Raw genomic sequence first — 20,319 nt, 5'->3', positions numbered from 1 at the left:
ACAGGCAGAATGCCATTTTTCTATGGCGATTTGGGAGGATAACTGGAGGAGTCAAGATTCCCTGCACCAGCAATGCCATGATTCCATGGGAAATTGCGTGGAGAGCTGGCGGATAATACATTCCTGATATCTGGAATTCTGTTATTCCTTGTGAATTTCCTGGGTATTTGGGAGGCTGTATGGGAGATTCTAAAGTGCCAACAGCCAGAATGCCATGATTCCATGGGAAATTCGAAGGGGAAGTGGAGGATGCTCAATTCCTGACACCTGGAATTCTGTTATTCCATGGCTGTTATGGTGCGGATTTGAAGGATTCGAAATACGTGACACCCGGAAGTGTCTTATTCCCTAGGGATCTGGGAGGGAAATGGGCAAATTGTCAATTCTCAATACCCAGAATGTCGTTATTCCATGGGCTTTTTGGAAGGGAACTCGAGGATTCCAATATCCCCATGCCTGCAAGGCTGTTATTCTATTGGAATTTGGGAGTGGAACCGGAGGATTCCAAATTCCCAATGCCCAGAGTGCTGTAATTGCATGGTTTTGCTGGGAATTGGATAGTGCAAATGGCGGATACCATATTCCCAACACCATGAATGCTGTTTTTCCTAGGTTGTCGTGGGAATTTAAGTGGGCATATGGATGTTTTGAAAATCCCCATACCCGGAATGCAGCTATTCTATGGGAATTTGGAAGGGGAAGTGGAGGATTCTAAATTTCGCACACTTATAATGCCGTTCTTCCATTCGAGTTTGGTGGAAATTTGGGAGAGGAAGAGGAGGAGTTGAAATTAGCAATGAGTGAACTGCTCTTATTCCCTGGTTTTGTTGGGAATTTGGAAGGGGAAGTGGAGGATTCTAAATTTCGCACACACATAGTGTCATGATTTCGTTACAGGTTGATTGGAATTTGGGCGAGGAACTGGAGCATTCGAAATTCCCAACACATTAAATTCGTTATTTCATGGGAATTTGCAAGGGCAACATGACGATTCAACCTTCCCAATGCCCAGAATGCCATTATTCCCTAAACATTTGGGAGGGAAATAGGCAGATTCCAAGTCCTCAGCTCCCAGAATGCTGTTATTCCATGGGAATTGGGGTATGGAACTAGATGAAACTCAATTCCCCATGCTTGGGTATGCGTTATTCCATGGGAATATGGGAGACCGTATGGACGATTCGAAATTCCTGATAGCCGGAAGGCCGTTATTCTATGGGAATTTGGATGCGGAAATGGGGTATCCTAAATTCCTGATACTTGGAATGCCGCTATTGCATGGGAATTTGGTGGGATTTTTGGACAGCTTCTGGGGGGTTCCAAATTGCGGAAAAACCGAATGCAATGTTTCCATGGGAATTTGGGAGGGGAAGAGGATGATTCTCAGTTCCTGAAATCTGGAATGTTGTTATTCCATGGGAATGTGGTGGGAATCTGGGAGGCTGTATGGGGCATTCTCAATTCCTCACACCTGGAATCCCATGATTCCATGGGAATTTTTTTCAGGGAGCTGGAGCATTCCCAATTCCTGACACTAGGGATGCTGTTGTTCCATCGGAATTTGAGTGGGGAACTGGAATATTTCAAAATGCAGACATCTGGAAAGTTGCTTTTCTTTGGGAATGTGGTGGGATTTGGGGTGGATTTCTGGGGGATTGTTAATTCCCAACAGGCAGAATGCCATTTTTCTATGGCGATTTGGGAGGATAACTGGAGGAGTCAAGATTCCCTGCACCAGCAATGCCATGATTCCATGGGAAATTGCGTGGAGAGCTGGCGGATAATACATTCCTGATATCTGGAATTCTGTTATTCCTTGTGAATTTCCTGGGTATTTGGGAGGCTGTATGGGAGATTCTAAAGTGCCAACACCCAGAATGCCATGATTCCATGGGAAATTCGAAGGGGAAGTGGAGGATGCTCAATTCCTGACACCTGGAATTCTGTTATTCCATGGCTGTTATGGTGCGGATTTGAAGGATTCGAAATACGTGACACCCGGAAGTGTCTTATTCCCTAGGGATCTGGGAGGGAAATGGGCAAATTCTCAATTCTCAATACCCAGAATGTCGTTATTCCATGGGCTTTTTGGAAGGGAACTCGAGGATTCCAATATCCCCATGCCTGCAAGGCTGTTATTCTATTGGAATTTGGGAGTGGAACCGGAGGATTCCAAATTCCCAATGCCCAGAGTGCTGTAATTGCATGGTTTTGCTGGGAATTGGATAGTGCAAATGGCGGATACCATATTCCCAACACCATGAATGCTGTTTTTCCTAGGTTGTCGTGGGAATTTAAGTGGGCATATGGATGTTTTGAAAATCCCCATACCCGGAATGCAGCTATTCTATGGGAATTTGGAAGGGGAAGTGGAGGATTCTAAATTTCGCACACTTATAATGCCGTTCTTCCATTCGAGTTTGGTGGAAATTTGGGAGAGGAAGAGGAGGAGTTGAAATTAGCAATGAGTGAACTGCTCTTATTCCCTGGTTTTGTTGGGAATTTGGAAGGGGAAGTGGAGGATTCTAAATTTCGCACACACATAGTGTCATGATTTCGTTACAGGTTGATTGGAATTTGGGCGAGGAACTGGAGCATTCGAAATTCCCAACACATTAAATTCGTTATTTCATGGGAATTTGCAAGGGCAACATGACGATTCAACCTTCCCAATGCCCAGAATGCCATTATTCCCTAAACATTTGGGAGGGAAATAGGCAGATTCCAAGTCCTCAGCTCCCAGAATGCTGTTATTCCATGGGAATTGGGGTATGGAACTAGATGAAACTCAATTCCCCATGCTTGGGTATGCGTTATTCCATGGGAATATGGGAGACCGTATGGACGATTCGAAATTCCTGATAGCCGGAAGGCCGTTATTCTATGGGAATTTGGATGCGGAAATGGGGTATCCTAAATTCCTGATACTTGGAATGCCGCTATTGCATGGGAATTTGGTGGGATTTTTGGACAGCTTCTGGGGGGTTCCAAATTGCAGAAAAACCGAATGCAATGTTTCCATGGGAATTTGGGAGGGGAAGAGGATGATTCTCAGTTCCTGAAATCTGGAATGTTGTTATTCCATGGGAATGTGGTGGGAATCTGGGAGGCTGTACGGGGCATTCTCAATTCCTCACACCTGGAATCCCATGATTCCATGGGAATTTTTTTCAGGGAGCTGGAGCATTCCCAATTCCTGACACTTGGGATGCTGTTGTTCCATCGGAATTTGAGTGGGGAACTGGAATATTTCAAAATGCAGACATCTGGAAAGTTGCTTTTCTTTGGGAATGTGGTGGGATTTGGGGTGGATTTCTGGGGGATTGTTAATTCCCAACAGGCAGAATGCCATTTTTCTATGGCGATTTGGGAGGATAACTGGAGGAGTCAAGATTCCCTGCACCAGCAATGCCATGATTCCATGGGAAATTGCGTGGAGAGCTGGCGGATAATAGATTCCTGATATCTGGAATTCTGTTATTCCTTGTGAATTTCCTGGGTATTTGGGAGGCTGTATGGGAGATTCTAAAGTGCCAACAACCAGAATGCCATGATTCCATGGGAAATTCGAAGGGGAAGTGGAGGATGCTCAATTCCTGACACCTGGAATTCTGTTATTCCATGGCTGTTATGGTGCGGATTTGAAGGATTCGAAATACGTGACACCCGGAAGTGTCTTATTCCCTAGGGATCTGGGAGGGAAATGGGCAAATTGTCAATTCTCAATACCCAGAATGTCGTTATTCCATGGGCTTTTTGGAAGGGAACTCGAGGATTCCAATATCCCCATGCCTGCAAGGCTGTTATTCTATTGGAATTTGGGAGTGGAACCGGAGGATTCCAAATTCCCAATGCCCAGAGTGCTGTAATTGCATGGTTTTGCTGGGAATTGGATAGTGCAAATGGCGGATACCATATTCCCAACACCATGAATGCTGTTTTTCCTAGGTTGTCGTGGGAATTTAAGTGGGCATATGGATGTTTTGAAAATCCCCATACCCGGAATGCAGCTATTCTATGGGAATTTGGAAGGGGAAGTGGAGGATTCTAAATTTCGCACACACAAAATGACGTTCTTCCATTCGAGTTTGGTGGAAATTTGGGAGAGGAAGAGGAGGAGTTGAAATTAGCAATGAGTGAACTGCTCTTATTCCCTGGTTTTGTTGGGAATTTGGAAGGGGAAGTGGAGGATTCTAAATTTCGCACACACATAGTGTCATGATTTCGTTACAGGTTGATTGGAATTTGGGCGAGGAACTGGAGCATTCGAAATTCCCAACACATTAAATTGGTTATTTCATGGGAATTTGCAAGGGCAACATGAGGATTCAACCTTCCCAATGCCCAGAATGCCATTATTCCCTAAACATTTGGGAGGGAAATAGGCAGATTCCAAGTCCTCAGCTCCCAGAATGCTGTTATTCCATGGGAATTGGGGTATGGAACTAGATGAAACTCAATTCCCCATGCTTGGGTATGCGTTATTCCATGGGAATATGGGAGACCGTATGGACGATTCGAAATTCCTGATAGCCGGAAGGCCGTTATTCTATGGGAATTTGGATGCGGAAATGGGGTATCCTAAATTCCTGATACTTGGAATGCCGCTATTGCATGGGAATTTGGTGGGATTTTGGGACAGCTTCTGGGGGGTTCCAAATTGCGGAAAAACCGAATGCAATGTTTCCATGGGAATTTGGGAGGGGAAGAGGATGATTCTCAGTTCCTGAAATCTGGAATGTTGTTATTCCATGGGAATGTGGTGGGAATCTGGGAGGCTGTACGGGGCATTCTCAATTGCTCACACCTGGAATCCCATGATTCCATGGGAATTTTTTTCAGGGAGCTGGAGCATTCCCAATTCCTGACACTTGGGATGCTGTTGTTCCATCGGAATTTGAGTGGGGAACTGGAATATTTCAAATTGCAGACATCTGGAAAGTTGCTTTTCTTTGGGAATGTGGTGGGATTTGGGGTGGATTTCTGGGGGATTGTTAATTCCCAACAGGCAGAATGCCATTTTTCTATGGCGATTTGGGAGGATAACTGCAGGAGTCAAGATTCCCTGCACCAGCAATGCCATGATTCCATGGGAAATTGCGTGGAGAGCTGGCGGATAATACATTCCTGATATCTGGAATTCTGTTATTCCTTGTGAATTTCCTGGGTATTTGGGAGGCTGTATGGGAGATTCTAAAGTGCCAACAACCAGAATGCCATGATTCCATGGGAAATTCGAAGGGGAAGTGGAGGATGCTCAATTCCTGACACCTGGAATTCTGTTATTCCATGGCTGTTATGGTGCGGATTTGAAGGATTCGAAATACGTGACACCCAGAAGTGTCTTATTCCCTAGGGATCTGGGAGGGAAATGGGCAAATTCTCAATTCTCAATACCCAGAATGTCGTTATTCCATGGGCTTTTTGGAAGGGAACTCGAGGATTCCAATATCCCCATGCCTGCAAGGCTGTTATTCTATTGGAATTTGGGAGTGGAACCGGAGGATTCCAAATTCCCAATGCCCAGAGTGCTGTAATTGCATGGTTTTGCTGGGAATTGGATAGTGCAAATGGCGGATACCATATTCCCAACACCATGAATGCTGTTTTTCCGAGGTTGTCGTGGGAATTTAAGTGGGCATATGGATGTTTTGAAAATCCCCATACCCGGAATGCAGCTATTCTATGGGAATTTGGAAGGGGAAGTGGAGGATTCTAAATTTCGCACACACAAAATGCCGTTCTTCCATTCGAGTTTGGTGGAAATTTGGGAGAGGAAGAGGAGGAGTTGAAATTAGAAATGAGTGAACTGCTCTTATTCCATGGTTTTGTTGGGAATTTGGAAGGGGAAGTGGAGGATTCTAAATTTGGCACACACATAGTGTCATGATTTCGTTACAGGTTGATTGGAATTTGGGCGAGGAACTGGAGCATTCGAAATTCCCAACACATTAAATTGGTTATTTCATGGGAATTTGCAAGGGCAACATGAGGATTCAACCTTCCCAATGCCCAGAATGCCATTATTCCCTAAACATTTGGGAGGGAAACAGGCAGATTCCAAGTCCTCCGCTCCCAGAATGCTGTTATTCCATGGGAATTGGGGTATGGAACTAGATGAAACTCAATTCCCCATGCTTGGGTATGCGTTATTCCATGGGAATATGGGAGACCGTATGGACGATTCAAAATTCCTGATAGCCGGAAGGCCGTTATTCTATGGGAATTTGGATGCGGAAATGGGGTATCCTAAATTCCTGATACTTGGAATGCCGCTATTGCATGGGAATTTGGTGGGATTTTGGGACAGCTTCTGGGGGGTTCCAAATTGCGGAAAAACCGAATGCAATGTTTCCATGGGAATTTGGGAGGGGAAGAGGATGATTCTCAGTTCCTGAAATCTGGAATGTTGTTATTCCATGGGAATGTGGTGGGAATCTGGGAGGCTGTACGGGGCATTCTCAATTGCTCACACCTGGAATCCCATGATTCCATGGGAATTTTTTTCAGGGAGCTGGAGCGTTCCCAATTCCTGACACTAGGGATGCTGTTGTTCCATCGGAATTTGAGTGGGGAACTGGAATATTTCAAATTGCAGACATCTGGAAAGTTGCTTTTCTTTGGGAATGTGGTGGGATTTGGGGTGGGTTTCTGGGGGATTGTTAATTCCCAACACGCAGAATGCCATTTTTCTATGGCGATTTGGGAGGATAACTGGAGGAGTCAAGATTCCCTGCACCAGGAATGCCATGATTCCATGGGAAATTGCGTGGAGAGCTGGCGGATAATACATTCCTGATATCTGGAATTCTGTTCTTCCTTGTGAATTTCCTGGGTATTTGGGAGGCTGTATGGGAGATTCTAAAGTGCCAACAGCCAGAATGCCATGATTCCATGGGAAATTCGAAGGGGAAGTGGAGGATGCTCAATTCCTGACACCTGGAATTCTGTTATTCCATGGCTGTTATGGTGCGGATTTGAAGGATTCGAAATACGTGACACCCGGAAGTGTCTTACTCCCTAGGGATCTGGGAGGGAAATGGGCAAATTCTCAATTCTCAATACCCAGAATGTCATTATTCCATGGGCTTTTTGGAAGGGAACTCGAGGATTCCAATATCCCCATGCCTGCAAGGCTGTTATTCTATTGGAATTTGGGAGTGGAACCGGAGGATTCCAAATTCCCAATGCCCAGAGTGCTGTAATTGCATGGTTTTGCTGGGAATTGGATAGTGCAAATGGCGGATACCATATTCCCAACACCATGAATGCTGTTTTTCCTAGGTTGTCGTGGGAATTTAAGTGGGCATATGGATGTTTTGAAAATCCCCATACCCGGAATGCAGCTATTCTATGGGAATTTGGAAGGGGAAGTGGAGGATTCTAAATTTCGCACACACAAAATGCCGTTCTTCCATTCGAGTTTGGTGGAAATTTGGGAGAGGAAGAGGAGGAGTTGAAATTAGCAATGAGTGAACTGCTCTTATTCCCTGGTTTTGTTGGGAATTTGGAAGGGGAAGTGGAGGATTCTAAATTTCGCACACACATAGTGTCATGATTTCGTTACAGGTTGATTGGAATTTGGGCGAGGAACTGGAGCATTCGAAATTCCCAACACATTAAATTCGTTATTTCATGGGAATTTGCAAGGGCAACATGACGATTCAACCTTCCCAATGCCCAGAATGCCATTATTCCCTAAACATTTGGGAGGGAAATAGGCAGATTCCAAGTCCTCAGCTCCCAGAATGCTGTTATTCCATGGGAATTGGGGTATGGAACTAGATGAAACTCAATTCCCCATGCTTGGGTATGCGTTATTCCATGGGAATATGGGAGACCGTATGGACGATTCGAAATTCCTGATAGCCGGAAGGCCGTTATTCTATGGGAATTTGGATGCGGAAATGGGGTATCCTAAATTCCTGATACTTGGAATGCCGCTATTGCATGGGAATTTGGTGGGATTTTTGGACAGCTTCTGGGGGGTTCCAAATTGCGGAAAAACCGAATGCAATGTTTCCATGGGAATTTGGGAGGGGAAGAGGATGATTCTCAGTTCCTGAAATCTGGAATGTTGTTATTCCATGGGAATGTGGTGGGAATCTGGGAGGCTGTACGGGGCATTCTCAATTGCTCACACCTGGAATCCCATGATTCCATGGGAATTTTTTTCAGGGAGCTGGAGCATTCCCAATTCCTGACACTTGGGATGCTGTTGTTCCATCGGAATTTGAGTGGGGAACTGGAATATTTCAAAATGCAGACATCTGGAAAGTTGCTTTTCTTTGGGAATGTGGTGGGATTTGGGGTGGATTTCTGGGGGATTGTTAATTCCCAACAGGCAGAATGCCATTTTTCTATGGCGATTTGGGAGGATAACTGGAGGAGTCAAGATTCCCTGCACCAGCAATGCCATGATTCCATGGGAAATTGCGTGGAGAGCTGGCGGATAATACATTCCTGATATCTGGAATTCTGTTATTCCTTGTGAATTTCCTGGGTATTTGGGAGGCTGTATGGGAGATTCTAAAGTGCCAACAGCCAGAATGCCATGAATCCATGGGAAATTCGAAGGGGAAGTGGAGGATGCTCAATTCCTGACACCTGGAATTCTGTTATTCCATGGCTGTTATGGTGCGGATTTGAAGGATTTGAAATACGTGACACCCGGAAGTGTCTTACTCCCTAGGGATCTGGGAGGGAAATGGGCAAATTCTCAATTCTCAATACCCAGAATGTCGTTATTCCATGGGCTTTTTGGAAGGGAACTCGAGGATTCCAATATCCCCATGCCTGCAAGGCTGTTATTCTATTGGAATTTGGGAGTGGAACCGGAGGATTCCAAATTCCCAATGCCCAGAGTGCTGTAATTGCATGGTTTTGCTGGGAATTGGATAGTGCAAATGGCGGATACCATATTCCCAACACCATGAATGCTGTTTTTCCTAGGTTGTCGTGGGAATTTAAGTGGGCATATGGATGTTTTGAAAATCCCCATACCCGGAATGCAGCTATTCTATGGGAATTTGGAAGGGGAAGTGGAGGATTCTAAATTTGGCACACACAAAATGCCGTTCTTCCATTCGAGTTTGGTGGAAATTTGGGAGAGGGAGAGGAGGAGTTGAAATTAGCAATGAGTGAACTGCTCTTATTCCCTGGTTTTGTTGGGAATTTGGAAGGGGAAGTGGAGGATTCTAAATTTCGCACACACATAGTGTCATGATTTCGTTACAGGTTGATTGGAATTTGGGCGAGGAACTGGAGCATTCGAAATTCCCAACACATTAAATTGGTTATTTCATGGGAATTTGCAAGGGCAACATGACGATTCAACCTTCCCAATGCCCAGAATGCCATTATTCCCTAAACATTTGGGAGGGAAATAGGCAGATTCCAAGTCCTCAGCTCCCAGAATGCTGTTATTCCATGGGAATTGGGGTATGGAACTAGATGAAACTCAATTCCCCATGCTTGGGTATGCGTTATTCCATGGGAATATGGGAGACCGTATGGACGATTCGAAATTCCTGATAGCCGGAAGGCCGTTATTCTATGGGAATTTGGATGCGGAAATGGGGTATCCTAAATTCCTGATACTTGGAATGCCGCTATTGCATGGGAATTTGGTGGGATTTTGGGACAGCTTCTGGGGGGTTCCAAATTGCAGAAAAACCGAATGCAATGTTTCCATGGGAATTTGGGAGGGGAAGAGGATGATTCTCAGTTCCTGAAATCTGGAATGTTGTTATTCCATGGGAATGTGGTGGGAATCTGGGAGGCTGTACGGGGCATTCTCAATTGCTCACACCTGGAATCCCATGATTCCATGGGAATTTTTTTCAGGGAGCTGGAGCATTCCCAATTCCTGACACTTGGGATGCTGTTGTTCCATCGGAATTTGAGTGGGGAACTGGAATATTTCAAATTGCAGACATCTGGAAAGTTGCTTTTCTTTGGGAATGTGGTGGGATTTGGGGTGGATTTCTGGGGGATTGTTAATTCCCAACAGGCAGAATGCCATTTTTCTATGGCGATTTGGGAGGATAACTGCAGGAGTCAAGATTCCCTGCACCAGCAATGCCATGATTCCATGGGAAATTGCGTGGAGAGCTGGCGGATAATACATTCCTGATATCTGGAATTCTGTTATTCCTTGTGAATTTCCTGGGTATTTGGGAGGCTGTATGGGAGATTCTAAAGTGCCAACAACCAGAATGCCATGATTCCATGGGAAATTCGAAGGGGAAGTGGAGGATGCTCAATTCCTGACACCTGGAATTCTGTTATTCCATGGCTGTTATGGTGCGGATTTGAAGGATTCGAAATACGTGACACCCAGAAGTGTCTTATTCCCTAGGGATCTGGGAGGGAAATGGGCAAATTCTCAATTCTCAATACCCAGAATGTCGTTATTCCATGGGCTTTTTGGAAGGGAACTCGAGGATTCCAATATCCCCATGCCTGCAAGGCTGTTATTCTATTGGAATTTGGGAGTGGAACCGGAGGATTCCAAATTCCCAATGCCCAGAGTGCTGTAATTGCATGGTTTTGCTGGGAATTGGATAGTGCAAATGGCGGATACCATATTCCCAACACCATGAATGCTGTTTTTCCGAGGTTGTCGTGGGAATTTAAGTGGGCATATGGATGTTTTGAAAATCCCCATACCCGGAATGCAGCTATTCTATGGGAATTTGGAAGGGGAAGTGGAGGATTCTAAATTTCGCACACACAAAATGCCGTTCTTCCATTCGAGTTTGGTGGAAATTTGGGAGAGGAAGAGGAGGAGTTGAAATTAGAAATGAGTGAACTGCTCTTATTCCATGGTTTTGTTGGGAATTTGGAAGGGGAAGTGGAGGATTCTAAATTTCGCACACACATAGTGTCATGATTTCGTTACAGGTTGATTGGAATTTGGGCGAGGAACTGGAGCATTCGAAATTCCCAACACATTAAATTGGTTATTTCATGGGAATTTGCAAGGGCAACATGAGGATTCAACCTTCCCAATGCCCAGAATGCCATTATTCCCTAAACATTTGGGAGGGAAACAGGCAGATTCCAAGTCCTCCGCTCCCAGAATGCTGTTATTCCATGGGAATTGGGGTATGGAACTAGATGAAACTCAATTCCCCATGCTTGGGTATGCGTTATTCCATGGGAATATGGGAGACCGTATGGACGATTCAAAATTCCTGATAGCCGGAAGGCCGTTATTCTATGGGAATTTGGATGCGGAAATGGGGTATCCTAAATTCCTGATACTTGGAATGCCGCTATTGCATGGGAATTTGGTGGGATTTTGGGACAGCTTCTGGGGGGTTCCAAATTGCGGAAAAACCGAATGCAATGTTTCCATGGGAATTTGGGAGGGGAAGAGGATGATTCTCAGTTCCTGAAATCTGGAATGTTGTTATTCCATGGGAATGTGGTGGGAATCTGGGAGGCTGTACGGGGCATTCTCAATTCCTCACACCTGGAATCCCATGATTCCATGGGAATTTTTTTAAGGGAGCTGGAGCGTTCCCAATTCCTGACACTTGGGATGCTGTTGTTCCATCGGAATTTGAGTGGGGAACTGGAATATTTCAAATTGCAGACATCTGGAAAGTTGCTTTTCTTTGGGAATGTGGTGGGATTTGGGGTGGATTTCTGGGGGATTGTTAATTCCCAACAGGCAGAATGCCATTTTTCTATGGCGATTTGGGAGGATAACTGCAGGAGTCAAGATTCCCTGCACCAGCAATGCCATGATTCCATGGGAAATTGCGTGGAGAGCTGGCGGATAATACATTCCTGATATCTGGAATTCTGTTATTCCTTGTGAATTTCCTGGGTATTTGGGAGGCTGTATGGGAGATTCTAAAGTGCCAACAACCAGAATGCCATGATTCCATGGGAAATTCGAAGGGGAAGTGGAGGATGCTCAATTCCTGACACCTGGAATTCTGTTATTCCATGGCTGTTATGGTGCGGATTTGAAGGATTCGAAATACGTGACACCCAGAAGTGTCTTATTCCCTAGGGATCTGGGAGGGAAATGGGCAAATTCTCAATTCTCAATACCCAGAATGTCGTTATTCCATGGGCTTTTTGGAAGGGAACTCGAGGATTCCAATATCCCCATGCCTGCAAGGCTGTTATTCTATTGGAATTTGGGAGTGGAACCGGAGGATTCCAAATTCCCAATGCCCAGAGTGCTGTAATTGCATGGTTTTGCTGGGAATTGGATAGTGCAAATGGCGGATACCATATTCCCAACACCATGAATGCTGTTTTTCCTAGGTTGTCGTGGGAATTTAAGTGGGCATATGGATGTTTTGAAAATCCCCATACCCGGAATGCAGCTATTCTATGGGAATTTGGAAGGGGAAGTGGAGGATTCTAAATTTCGCACACACAAAATGCCGTTCTTCCATTCGAGTTTGGTGGAAATTTGGGAGAGGAAGAGGAGGAGTTGAAATTAGAAATGAGTGAACTGCTCTTATTCCATGGTTTTGTTGGGAATTTGGAAGGGGAAGTGGAGGATTCTAAATTTCGCACACACATAGTGTCATGATTTCGTTACAGGTTGATTGGAATTTGGGCGAGGAACTGGAGCATTCGAAATTCCCAACACATTAAATTGGTTATTTCATGGGAATTTGCAAGGGCAACATGAGGATTCAACCTTCCCAATGCCCAGAATGCCATTATTCCCTAAACATTTGGGAGGGAAACAGGCAGATTCCAAGTCCTCCGCTCCCAGAATGCTGTTATTCCATGGGAATTGGGGTATGGAACTAGATGAAACTCAATTCCCCATGCTTGGGTATGCGTTATTCCATGGGAATATGGGAGACCGTATGGACGATTCAAAATTCCTGATAGCCGGAAGGCCGTTATTCTATGGGAATTTGGATGCGGAAATGGGGTATCCTAAATTCCTGATACTTGGAATGCCGCTATTGCATGGGAATTTGGTGGGATTTTGGGACAGCTTCTGGGGGGTTCCAAATTGCGGAAAAACCGAATGCAATGTTTCCATGGGAATTTGGGAGGGGAAGAGGATGATTCTCAGTTCCTGAAATCTGGAATGTTGTTATTCCATGGGAATGTGGTGGGAATCTGGGAGGCTGTACGGGGCATTCTCAATTCCTCACACCTGGAATCCCATGATTCCATGGGAATTTTTTTAAGGGAGCTGGAGCGTTCCCAATTCCTGACACTTGGGATGCTGTTGTTCCATCGGAATTTGAGTGGGGAACTGGAATATTTCAAATTGCAGACATCTGGAAAGTTGCTTTTCTTTGGGAATGTGGTGGGATTTGGGGTGGGTTTCTGGGGGATTGTTAATTCCCAACACGCAGAATGCCATTTTTCTATGGCGATTTGGGAGGATAACTGGAGGAGTCAAGATTCCCTGCACCAGGAATGCCATGATTCCATGGGAAATTGCGTGGAGAGCTGGCGGATAATACATTCCTGATATCTGGAATTCTGTTCTTCCTTGTGAATTTCCTGGGTATTTGGGAGGCTGTATGGGAGATTCTAAAGTGCCAACAGCCAGAATGACATGATTCCATGGGAAATTCGAAGGGGAAGTGGAGGATGCTCAATTCCTGACACCTGGAATTCTGTTATTCCATGGCTGTTATGGTGCGGATTTGAAGGATTCGAAATACGTGACACCCGGAAGTGTCTTACTCCCTAGGGATCTGGGAGGGAAATGGGCAAATTCTCAATTCTCAATACCCAGAATGTCATTATTCCATGGGCTTTTTGGAAGGGAACTCGAGGATTCCAATATCCCCATGCCTGCAAGGCTGTTATTCTATTGGAATTTGGGAGTGGAACCGGAGGATTCCAAATTCCCAATGCCCAGAGTGCTGTAATTGCATGGTTTTGCTGGGAATTGGATAGTGCAAATGGCGGATACCATATTCCCAACACCATGAATGCTGTTTTTCCGAGGTTGTCGTGGGAATTTAAGTGGGCATATGGATGTTTTGAAAATCCCCATACCCGGAATGCAGCTATTCTATGGGAATTTGGAAGGGGAAGTGGAGGATTCTAAATTTCGCACACACAAAATGCCGTTCTTCCATTCGAGTTTGGTGGAAATTTGGGAGAGGAAGAGGAGGAGTTGAAATTAGCAATGAGTGAACTGCTCTTATTCCCTGGTTTTGTTGGGAATTTGGAAGGGGAAGTGGAGGATTCTAAATTTGGCACACACATAGTGTCATGATTTCGTTACAGGTTGATTGGAATTTGGGCGAGGAACTGGAGCATTCGAAATTCCCAACACATTAAATTGGTTATTTCATGGGAATTTGCAAGGGCAACATGAGGATTCAACCTTCCCAATGCCCAGAATGCCATTATTCCCTAAACATTTGGGAGGGAAACAGGCAGATTCCAAGTCCTCCGCTCCCAGAATGCTGTTATTCCATGGGAATTGGGGTATGGAACTAGATGAAACTCAATTCCCCATGCTTGGGTATGCGTTATTCCATGGGAATATGGGAGACCGTATGGACGATTCAAAATTCCTGATAGCCGGAAGGCCGTTATTCTATGGGAATTTGGATGCGGAAATGGGGTATCCTAAATTCCTGATACTTGGAATGCCGCTATTGCATGGGAATTTGGTGGGATTTTGGGACAGCTTCTGGGGGGTTCCAAATTGCGGAAAAACCGAATGCAATGTTTCCATGGGAATTTGGGAGGGGAAGAGGATGATTCTCAGTTCCTGAAATCTGGAATGTTGTTATTCCATGGGAATGTGGTGGGAATCTGGGAGGCTGTATGGGGCATTCTCAATTCCTCACACCTGGAATCCCATGATTCCATGGGAATTTTTTTCAGGGAGCTGGAGCATTCCCAATTCCTGACACTAGGGATGCTGTTGTTCCATCGGAATTTGAGTGGGGAACTGGAATATTTCAAATTGCAGACATCTGGAAAGTTGCTTTTCTTTGGGAATGTGGTGGGATTTGGGGTGGGTTTCTGGGGGATTGTTAATTCCCAACACGCAGAATGCCATTTTTCTATGGCGATTTGGGAGGATAACTGGAGGAGTCAAGATTCCCTGCACCAGCAATGCCATGATTCCATGGGAAATTGCGTGGAGAGCTGGCGGATAATACATTCCTGATATCTGGAATTCTGTTATTCCTTGTGAATTTCCTGGGTATTTGGGAGGCTGTATGGGAGATTCTAAAGTGCCAACAGCCAGAATGCCATGATTCCATGGGAAATTCGAAGGGGAAGTGGAGGATGCTCAATTCCTGACACCTGGAATTCTGTTATTCCATGGCTGTTATGGTGCGGATTTGAAGGATTCGAAATACGTGACACCCGGAATTGTCTTATTCCCTAGGGATCTGGGAGGGAAATGGGCAAATTCTCAATTCTCAATACCCAGAATGTCGTTATTCCATGGGCTTTTTGGAAGGGAACTCGAGGATTCCAATATCCCCATGCCTGCAAGGCTGTTATTCTATTGGAATTTGGGAGTGGAACCGGAGGATTCCAAATTCCCAATGCCCAGAGTGCTGTAATTGCATGGTTTTGCTGGGAATTGGATAGTGCAAATGGCGGATACCATATTCCCAACACCATGAATGCTGTTTTTCCGAGGTTGTCGTGGGAATTTAAGTGGGCATATGGATGTTTTGAAAATCCCCATACCCGGAATGCAGCTATTCTATGGGAATTTGGAAGGGGAAGTGGAGGATTCTAAATTTCGCACACTTATAATGCCGTTCTTCCATTCGAGTTTGGTGGAAATTTGGGAGAGGAAGAGGAGGAGTTGAAATTAGCAATGAGTGAACTGCTCTTATTCCCTGGTTTTGTTGGGAATTTGGAAGGGGAAGTGGAGGATTCTAAATTTCGCACACACATAGTGTCATGATTTCGTTACAGGTTGATTGGAATTTGGGCGAGGAACTGGAGCATTCGAAATTCCCAACACATTAAATTGGTTATTTCATGGGAATTTGCAAGGGCAACATGACGATTCAACCTTCCCAATGCCCAGAATGCCATTATTCCCTAAACATTTGGGAGGGAAATAGGCAGATTCCAAGTCCTCAGCTCCCAGAATGCTGTTATTCCATGGGAATTGGGGTATGGAACTAGATGAAACTCAATTCCCCATGCTTGGGTATGCGTTATTCCATGGGAATATGGGAGACCGTATGGACGATTCAAAATTCCTGATAGCCGGAAGGCCGTTATTCTATGGGAATTTGGATGCGGAAATGGGGTATCCTAAATTCCTGATACTTGGAATGCCGCTATTGCATGGGAATTTGGTGGGATTTTGGGACAGCTTCTGGGGGGTTCCAAATTGCGGAAAAACCGAATGCAATGTTTCCATGGGAATTTGGGAGGGGAAGAGGATGATTCTCAGTTCCTGAAATCTGGAATGTTGTTATTCCATGGGAATGTGGTGGGAATCTGGGAGGCTGTATGGGGCATTCTCAATTCCTCACACCTGGAATCCCATGATTCCATGGGAATTTTTTTCAGGGAGCTGGAGCATTCCCAATTCCTGACACTAGGGATGCTGTTGTTCCATCGGAATTTGAGTGGGGAACTGGAATATTTCAAATTGCAGACATCTGGAAAGTTGCTTTTCTTTGGGAATGTGGTGGGATTTGGGGTGGGTTTCTGGGGGATTGTTAATTCCCAACACGCAGAATGCCATTTTTCTATGGCGATTTGGGAGGATAACTGGAGGAGTCAAGATTCCCTGCACCAGCAATGCCATGATTCCATGGGAAATTGCGTGGAGAGCTGGCGGATAATACATTCCTGATATCTGGAATTCTGTTCTTCCTTGTGAATTTCCTGGGTATTTGGGAGGCTGTATGGGAGATTCTAAAGTGCCAACAGCCAGAATGCCATGATTCCATGGGAAATTCGAAGGGGAAGTGGAGGATGCTCAATTCCTGACACCTGGAATTCTGTTATTCCATGGCTGTTATGGTGCGGATTTGAAGGATTCGAAATACGTGACACCCGGAATTGTCTTATTCCCTAGGGATCTGGGAGGGAAATGGGCAAATTCTCAATTCTCAATACCCAGAATGTCGTTATTCCATGGGCTTTTTGGAAGGGAACTCGAGGATTCCAATATCCCCATGCCTGCAAGGCTGTTATTCTATTGGAATTTGGGAGTGGAACCGGAGGATTCCAAATTCCCAATGCCCAGAGTGCTGTAATTGCATGGTTTTGCTGGGAATTGGATAGTGCAAATGGCGGATACCATATTCCCAACACCATGAATGCTGTTTTTCCTAGGTTGTCGTGGGAATTTAAGTGGGCATATGGATGTTTTGAAAATCCCCATACCCGGAATGCAGCTATTCTATGGGAATTTGGAAGGGGAAGTGGAGGATTCTAAATTTCGCACACTTATAATGCCGTTCTTCCATTCGAGTTTGGTGGAAATTTGGGAGAGGAAGAGGAGGAGTTGAAATTAGCAATGAGTGAACTGCTCTTATTCCCTGGTTTTGTTGGGAATTTGGAAGGGGAAGTGGAGGATTCTAAATTTCGCACACACATAGTGTCATGATTTCGTTACAGGTTGATTGGAATTTGGGCGAGGAACTGGAGCATTCGAAATTCCCAACACATTAAATTGGTTATTTCATGGGAATTTGCAAGGGCAACATGACGATTCAACCTTCCCAATGCCCAGAATGCCATTATTCCCTAAACATTTGGGAGGGAAATAGGCAGATTCCAAGTCCTCAGCTCCCAGAATGCTGTTATTCCATGGGAATTGGGGTATGGAACTAGATGAAACTCAATTCCCCATGCTTGGGTATGCGTTATTCCATGGGAATATGGGAGACCGTATGGACGATTCGAAATTCCTGATAGCCGGAAGGCCGTTATTCTATGGGAATTTGGATGCGGAAATGGGGTATCCTAAATTCCTGATACTTGGAATGCCGCTATTGCATGGGAATTTGGTGGGATTTTTGGACAGCTTCTGGGGGGTTCCAAATTGCAGAAAAACCGAATGCAATGTTTCCATGGGAATTTGGGAGGGGAAGAGGATGATTCTCAGTTCCTGAAATCTGGAATGTTGTTATTCCATGGGAATGTGGTGGGAATCTGGGAGGCTGTACGGGGCATTCTCAATTCCTCACACCTGGAATCCCATGATTCCATGGGAATTTTTTTCAGGGAGCTGGAGCATTCCCAATTCCTGACACTTGGGATGCTGTTGTTCCATCGGAATTTGAGTGGGGAACTGGAATATTTCAAAATGCAGACATCTGGAAAGTTGCTTTTCTTTGGGAATGTGGTGGGATTTGGGGTGGATTTCTGGGGGATTGTTAATTCCCAACAGGCAGAATGCCATTTTTCTATGGCGATTTGGGAGGATAACTGGAGGAGTCAAGATTCCCTGCACCAGCAATGCCATGATTCCATGGGAAATTGCGTGGAGAGCTGGCGGATAATAGATTCCTGATATCTGGAATTCTGTTCTTCCTTGTGAATTTCCTGGGTATTTGGGAGGCTGTATGGGAGATTCTAAAGTGCCAACAGCCAGAATGCCATGATTCCATGGGAAATTCGAAGGGGAAGTGGAGGATGCTCAATTCCTGACACCTGGAATTCTGTTATTCCATGGCTGTTATGGTGCGGATTTGAAGGATTCGAAATACGTGACACCCGGAAGTGTCTTACTCCCTAGGGATCTGGGAGGGAAATGGGCAAATTCTCAATTCTCAATACCCAGAATGTCATTATTCCATGGGCTTTTTGGAAGGGAACTCGAGGATTCCAATATCCCCATGCCTGCAAGGCTGTTATTCTATTGGAATTTGGGAGTGGAACCGGAGGATTCCAAATTCCCAATGCCCAGAGTGCTGTAATTGCATGGTTTTGCTGGGAATTGGATAGTGCAAATGGCGGATACCATATTCCCAACACCATGAATGCTGTTTTTCCGAGGTTGTCGTGGGAATTTAAGTGGGCATATGGATGTTTTGAAAATCCCCATACCCGGAATGCAGCTATTCTATGGGAATTTGGAAGGGGAAGTGGAGGATTCTAAATTTCGCACACACAAAATGTCGTTCTTCCATTCGAGTTTGGTGGAAATTTGGGAGAGGAAGAGGAGGAGTTGAAATTAGCAATGAGTGAACTGCTCTTATTCCCTGGTTTTGTTGGGAATTTGGAAGGGGAAGTGGAGGATTCTAAATTTGGCACACACATAGTGTCATGATTTCGTTACAGGTTGATTGGAATTTGGGCGAGGAACTGGAGCATTCGAAATTCCCAACACATTAAATTGGTTATTTCATGGGAATTTGCAAGGGCAACATGAGGATTCAACCTTCCCAATGCCCAGAATGCCATTATTCCCTAAACATTTGGGAGGGAAACAGGCAGATTCCAAGTCCTCCGCTCCCAGAATGCTGTTATTCCATGGGAATTGGGGTATGGAACTAGATGAAACTCAATTCCCCATGCTTGGGTATGCGTTATTCCATGGGAATATGGGAGACCGTATGGACGATTCAAAATTCCTGATAGCCGGAAGGCCGTTATTCTATGGGAATTTGGATGCGGAAATGGGGTATCCTAAATTCCTGATACTTGGAATGCCGCTATTGCATGGGAATTTGGTGGGATTTTGGGACAGCTTCTGGGGGGTTCCAAATTGCGGAAAAACCGAATGCAATGTTTCCATGGGAATTTGGGAGGGGAAGAGGATGATTCCCAGTTCCTGAAATCTGGAATGTTGTTATTCCATGGGAATGTGGTGGGAATCTGGGAGGCTGTATGGGGCATTCTCAATTCCTCACACCTGGAATCCCATGATTCCATGGGAATTTTTTTCAGGGAGCTGGAGCATTCCCAATTCCTGACACTAGGGATGCTGTTGTTCCATCGGAATTTGAGTGGGGAACTGGAATATTTCAAATTGCAGACATCTGGAAAGTTGCTTTTCTTTGGGAATGTGGTGGGATTTGGGGTGGGTTTCTGGGGGATTGTTAATTCCCAACAGGCAGAATGCCATTTTTCTATGGCGATTTGGGAGGATAACTGGAGGAGTCAAGATTCCCTGCACCAGCAATGCCATGATTCCATGGGAAATTGCGTGGAGAGCTGGCGGATAATACATTCCTGATATCTGGAATTCTGTTATTCCTTGTGAATTTCCTGGGTATTTGGGAGGCTGTATGGGAGATTCTAAAGTGCCAACAGCCAGAATGCCATGATTCCATGGGAAATTCGAAGGGGAAGTGGAGGATGCTCAATTCCTGACACCTGGAATTCTGTTATTCCATGGCTGTTATGGTGCGG

This window comes from Sturnus vulgaris, chromosome 7 (assembly GCF_052056855.1).
Source record: "Sturnus vulgaris isolate bStuVul1 chromosome 7, bStuVul1.hap1, whole genome shotgun sequence".
Taxonomy (NCBI): domain Eukaryota; kingdom Metazoa; phylum Chordata; class Aves; order Passeriformes; family Sturnidae; genus Sturnus; species Sturnus vulgaris.
The sequence above is the reverse complement of the archived record's forward strand: the minus strand, read 5'-3'. Positions refer to the sequence as shown.